Consider the following 6,619-nt stretch of genomic DNA (forward strand, 5'->3'; position numbering starts at 1 on the left):
ATCCTGTATAGAAATTCTGGACCTGCCACTGTTGGAAAGCTAGAATATACGACCGCAGACGCTGCAGAGGCCCAGCCGTGTGGCGTAGTAAAAAACAGGTGAAATCGTCATCAGAAGGCACAGGTCAGAAGAGTCAATGCGTTAGGAGCAGATTGCCTGACTGTCAGAGGTCATTTTCTGATGACTATGAAGGGAAGAACATGTAGAGGCTGGAGGCTTAGAACTCTGGTTTGTTTTGCAGAGTAAGAGGCTATCACAGAGTAAGGAATTTCCGGAACCCAGCACTTATGTAAAGTAGGCAGTCTGTAAACACGAGCGCAGGTGTGAAGTTCTTCCTTCTCTTGTGCTGAAAGTTTGATTTAGGAAATTCCTGAGTTCACTGCCTGTCTCCCAGCCTCACTGTGTCCTTCTCCAAGCTGGCTGGACAGGAGTATGCTTTCTCTTTCTGAATCCTCAATTCCAGCAGAGATCTCATCTGCATAAGGAGCTGCAAAACGGCCTTTCCATATGACATGTGGTTTATCAGAAAATGACATAAAAAGAAACACGACCTTCTGTGACATGCAGACCTAGAGGATCGATGTCTCTGACCCATCTTCCGACAAGCTGGCCCCCTGATGGCAGCAGTCGTCCTCGGATTTAGAAGTGAAGCTCCTTCATGAGGTTGTTTACACTTCACCAAATACCTTGAACCACAGTTTGTGTAGAAATGTCTTTGTGTACTTGAGCAGTGGTCTTCCATTTTTCCACTCACATACTCTCAAAAAGAATGTTGAAAAACTGTATATTCCCTCATCTGCTTATGTTGAATCTAACATTCAAATCATAAATTTAGTAATTGCAAAGAATGTAATTTCTACCACATTGTAAATAGAAACACTGAAACAATGAAACAGTTTCACTACTCTTTAAATGCCTCAACTCTGGGACGCCTGAATGGCTCCGTTGGTTAAGCATTGGCCTTTGGCTCTGGTCATGATCCCAGGGTCCTGGGATCGAGCCCCATGTTGGGGGGCTCTCTCGCTCACTCTCTCAAATAAATAAATAAAATCTTTAAACAATAAAATAAAATGTTTCACCTCTGAATGGCATCTCAACTCTGTAGCATCTCAATATTCACCAATATCCTTTTTAGTAGCATATAAGGAAGTTCTTCCTCAACAAGCAAAATTTCACGTAGTTCCTTCTGCGCTGTGAACATTTTCCTTGCCCCACATTATTCTGCTGTAATATTTTTTGCTTGAAGGAGTTTTATTGGCCATGCTGTCATGCTTCTATGCACCAAAGGATATGTTTTGTGTGTTTTTTTCTCATGTTTTTTTTGTTTTGTTTTGTTTTCTGTCTATTCTCAGTTTATGATCTCTGTCATTTGTTTGAAAAGGAAACATACACACTAAAAGAAAACATTACTAACAAATGTACACATCATGAACTTGTGAATTTAAGCTACTAAATTGAAATTTACTTGTCACTTTTTGGTCATATATGTTTTATTGAACAAATTACAATTTGCAACTTCAGAGGAAAAAGTAGTAATACTAAATTTATAAGATTTGTTTTATGATAAGAAAATGCTATGCCTTCAAAATTTTCAGTTATTATATTATCACAAAACAGAAACATGCAAACTAATATGCATAGCATTTTTAAAAGATTTTATTTATTTATTTATTTATTTAGAAATCAAGCCTGAGGGGGGGGGGAGTGGGGGGGGCAGAGGGAGAGCAGACCCTTAGCTGAGCCTGGAGCCAGAGTGGAGGCTTGATCTCATGACCCTGAGATCATGACCTGAGCCAAAATCAAGAGTCGGGCACTCAACTGACTACGCCACCTAGGCACCCCAGCATAGTATTTTTTACATTAAGTTTTTGTTTTAATTCCAGTATAGTTAACATACCGTGTTACATTAGTTTCAGGAGTACAATATGGTGATTCAACACTTTCATGCAACACCCGGTGCCCGTCACAACAAATGTACTCTTAATCGCCATTGCCTATTTCACCCATCCCCCTAGGCGTCTCCCCTCCAGTAACCATTACCTGTTCTCTACAGTTAAGAGTCTGTCTCCTAGTTTGTCTCTCTCTTTTTTCCCTTTATTTGTTTGTTTCCTAAGTTCCACATACAAGTGAAATCATATGGTATTTGTCTGTCTTTGACTGGCTTATTTCCCTTAGCATTATACTCTCTAGCTCCACCCATGTCATTGCAAATGGCAAGATTTCATTATTTTTAGTGGCTGCATAATATTCCATTGTATATGTATATCACCTCTTCTTTATTCATTCATCTATTGATGGACATCTGGGCTGTTTCCATAATTTGGCTGTTGTAGATAATGCTGCAATAAACACAGGGGTACATTTATCCCTTTGAGTTAATGTTTTTGTATTTTGTGAGTAAATACCCAGTAGTGCGATTACTGGATCATAGGGTAGTTCTATTTTTTTTTTTTTAAGATTTTATTTATTTATTTGACAGATAGAAAGCACAAGTAGGCAGACCGGCAGGCGGAGGAAGAGGGAGAAGCAGGCTCTCCATTGAGCAGGGAGCCTGACGTGGGGCTCGATCCTAGGATGCTGGGATCATGACCTGAGCCAAAGGCAGACACTTAACCAACTGAGCCACCCAGGCGCCCAGGGTAGTACTCTTTTTAACTTTTTGAGGAACCTCCATACTGTTTTCCAGAGTGGCTGCACCGTTTGCATTCCCATCAACAGTGCTAAGTGTTCCTTCTTCTCCACATTTTCACCAACACCTGTTGTTTTTGTGTTTTTGTTTTTAGCCATCTTGACATATGTGAGGTAATATCCCATTGTAGTTTGGATTTGCATTTCCCTGATGATGAGTCATGTGGAACATCTTTTCATGTGTCCATTGGCCATCTGTATGTTCATGTCTTCTGCCCATTTTTAAATTGGATTATTTGTTTTTTGGGTGGTAAGTTGTATGAGTTCTTTATATATTTTGGATACTAACCCTTTATTGTTTATGTCACTCGCAAATATCTTCTCTCATTCACTAGGTTGCCTTTTACTTTTGTTGATTGTTTTCTTTGATGTTCAGAAGCTTTTTATTTTGATGTAGTCCCAATAGTTCATTTTTGCTTTTGTTTCCCTTGCCTCAGGAGATATATCTGGAAAAATGTTGCTATGGCCCATGTCAGAGAAATTACTGCCTGTGCTCTGTTCTAGGATTTTTATGGTTTCAGGCCTCACACTGAGGTCTTTAATCCATTTTGAATTTATTTTTGTGTATGGTGCAAGAAAGTGGTCCAGTTTCATTCTTCTGCATGTAGCTGACCAGTTTTCCCAGGACCATTTGTTGAAGAGACTTTTTCCCATTGGATACTCATTCCTCCTCTGTTGAAGATTAATTGACCATATACTTCTATAGGTTTATTTCTGGGTTTTCTACTCTGCTGTATTGATCTATGTGTCTGTTTTTGTGCCGGTACCATACAGTTTTGATCACTACAGTTTGTAACGTAACTTGAAGTCTGGAATTGTGATGCCTCCAGCTTTGCTTTGCTTTTTCAAGGTTGCTTTGGCTATTCGGAGTCTTTGTGGTTCCCTACAAATTTAGGGATTCTTTATTCTATTTCTGTGAAAAATGCTACTGGTATTTTGATAGAGATTGCATTAAATGTGTAGATTGCTTTGGGTAGTATAGACATTTTAACAATATTTGTTCTTCCATTCATGAGCATGGAATGTCTTTCCATTTCTTTGTGTCATCTTCAATATCTTTCATCAGTGTTTTATAGTTTTAAGAATACAGGTCTCTTACCTCTTTGGTTAAGTTTATTCCCAGGTACCTTATTATTTTTGGCATAATTGTAAATGGAATTGTCTTCTTAATTTCTCTTCCTGCTACTTCATTATTAGTGTATAGAAATGCAACAGATTTCTGCACACTGATTTTGTATCCTGTGACTTTATTGAATTCATTTATCAGTTCTAGTAGTTTTTTGGTGGAGTCTTTAGGGTTTTCTACATATAACATCATTTCATCTGCAAATAGTCAAAGTTTTATTTTTTCCTTACTGATTTTGATGCCTTTTATTTCTTTCTGTTGTCTGATTGCTGTGGCGAGGACTTCCAGTACTATGTTGAAAGTGGTGAGAGTGGGCATCCCTGTCTTCTTCCTGATCTTAAGGGAAAAGCTCTCAGTTTTTCCCCATTGCATATGATGTTTGCTATGGGTTTTTCATATAAGGCCTTTATTATGTTGAGGTATGTTTCCGCCCACCTGCTTTGTTGAAGGTTTTTGTCATGAATGGATGTTGTACTTTGTCAAATGCTTTTTTTGCATCTACTGAAATGATCATATAGTTTTCATCCTTTCTTTTCTTAATGTGTTGTATCATGTTGATTGATTTGCAAAAAATGGAACCACCCTTACATCCTGGGAATAAATCCCACTTGATCATGGTAAGTGATTTTTTAAATGTATTGTTGAATTTGGTTTGCTAGTGTTTCATTGAGGATTTTTGCATCTATGTTCATTGGGGCTATTGACCTATAGTGTTGGGGTGTTTTTTGTTTGTTTGTTTTTTGTTTTTTGTGGTGTCTTTATCTGGTTTTGTTATCAGGGTAATAGTGACCCCATGGAATGAATTTGGAAGTTTTCTTTCTTCTATTTTTTTAAATAGTTTGAGAAGAATAGATATTAACTCTTTAAGTGTTTGGTAGTATTCACCTATGAAGCTGTCCGGTCCTAGACTTTTGTTTGTTGGGAGATTTTTGATAACTGATTCAATTTATTGCTGGTAAACAGTCTGTTCGAGCTTTCTATTTCTTCTTGCTTCAGTTTTGGTAGGTTATATGTTTCTAGGAATTTATCCATTCTTCTAGCTGTCCCATCTGTTGGCATATAATCTTTAATAATATTCTCTTACAGTTGTTTGTATTTCTGTGGTGCTGGCTATACCAAAAGAGATGTTGATAAACATTTTAAAAATTTCCTGTCACGTGTAAGACTCTAAGGGTTAAATTTCACATTCGCCAATAACCTTTGGTGGTAAATGGAAAAGTTTTTCTGATGCAATTATTTTCCATATTTTCAAGAAAATATGAAACATTAACTTACCCAATATAGAAAACAATAACAAAATTTATAGTGCTACCAATACACTCATGAAGTGCACGCAACCTCATGAAATGGGTATATATCATCCCCATTTTTACAGATGAGCAAACTGAGACCCAGAGAAATGCACCCTGTAATAATATGGGAACTAGAATGAAAAAGGTGGGTGGCCGTAAAATGGGAGTTAGAAAAGTTTAACTAGGGGCGCCTGGGTGGCACAGTGGTTAAGCGTCTGCCTTCCGCTCAGGGCATGATCCCAGGGTTCTGTGATGGAGCCCTGCCTCTGGCTCTCCACTCAGCAGGGAGTGTGCTTCTCCCTCACCCCTTGCCACTCCCCCCACTCAGGCTCTCTTTCTCGCTCTGTGCTCTCTCTTAAATAAAAAAATAAAATCTTTAGGGGCGCCTGGGTGGCACAGCGGTTAAGCGTCTGCCTTCGGCTCAGGGCGTGATCCCGGCGTTACGGGATCGAGCCCCACATCAGGCTCCTCCGCTAAGAGTCTGCTTCTTCCTCTCCCACTCCCCCTGCTTGTGTTCCCTCTCTCACTGGCTGTCTCTCTCTCTCTGTCAAATAAATAAATAAAAAAATAAAAATAAAAAAATAAAATAAAATAAAATCTTTAAAAAAATAGATGTCAGTGATTTTTATCATATTTACAGCGCCGTAATTGGTGAACCCTTTCCCTACGCAGATTCAAACCTTGTCTGTTTTCTTTTACTTCCTCTCATCCATCTCTTCGTTTTTTCTCTGTTTTGAACCTTATTACTTGCATGTTAGTCTTCCTGAATTTATTCTCCAAGTGTCTTCTATTTTCTGGGTGATTTTCATCTCTGTATTGTTTTGTATAATTAAGCTATTTTTCCCACCTGCTCTTCCAGGTTACTAATTTTATTCACAACAGTGGCCAGCCTCTTTCCATTTACCAACTACAGTCTTTAACTTGAAAATTCATATTTACAATTTTTAATTATCTAAATGGATTTCCTCACCTGACTTTCACAGTATGTTTTCCACTGTTTACACCAGTGGGAGGCACCTTTTCAGGGTGTTCAACTCAGCTTCTCCTTCTAGTGCTGAATCCCTTTAAGTGAAATGGTGATGGTGATGGGCCTGCCCAGGGCTTAACATGGCCTCACTGATCAAGATCAACTGGTTTGCTCACACTAGAGCAGCCCAGTAGGTATTGGAAAGCACAGCAGTTTCCACTGCTACAAGTTGGGGTGAATCCCCCAACAAACTACTAATCCTGTCTGAGGGCTCTACCCCCGATGGGGTTTCTCTCACTGCCTTATGAATTTAGGGCAACTCAACCTTCCAAAGTAGCTCCCCTCTGTCCTTCAAGACCTGTAGGAACGGGTAGGCTTCACCCCTGCATCCATGAAAGAGATATGTTCAGCCCTTCTGGGAGGGGACTCATGAGAATCACAGGCTTTACCACAGGTGTCTCTGCTACGAGCCTCTTGAAAGATTAGACCTTGGCCAGAAGGGTTAAAGCTGAAAAGTCCTTCCTTTGGTAAAAGGAAACACTCTTT

This window comes from Ursus maritimus, unplaced genomic scaffold (assembly GCF_017311325.1).
Source record: "Ursus maritimus isolate PB19 unplaced genomic scaffold, ASM1731132v1 scaffold_30, whole genome shotgun sequence".
NCBI classification, from domain to species: domain Eukaryota; kingdom Metazoa; phylum Chordata; class Mammalia; order Carnivora; family Ursidae; genus Ursus; species Ursus maritimus.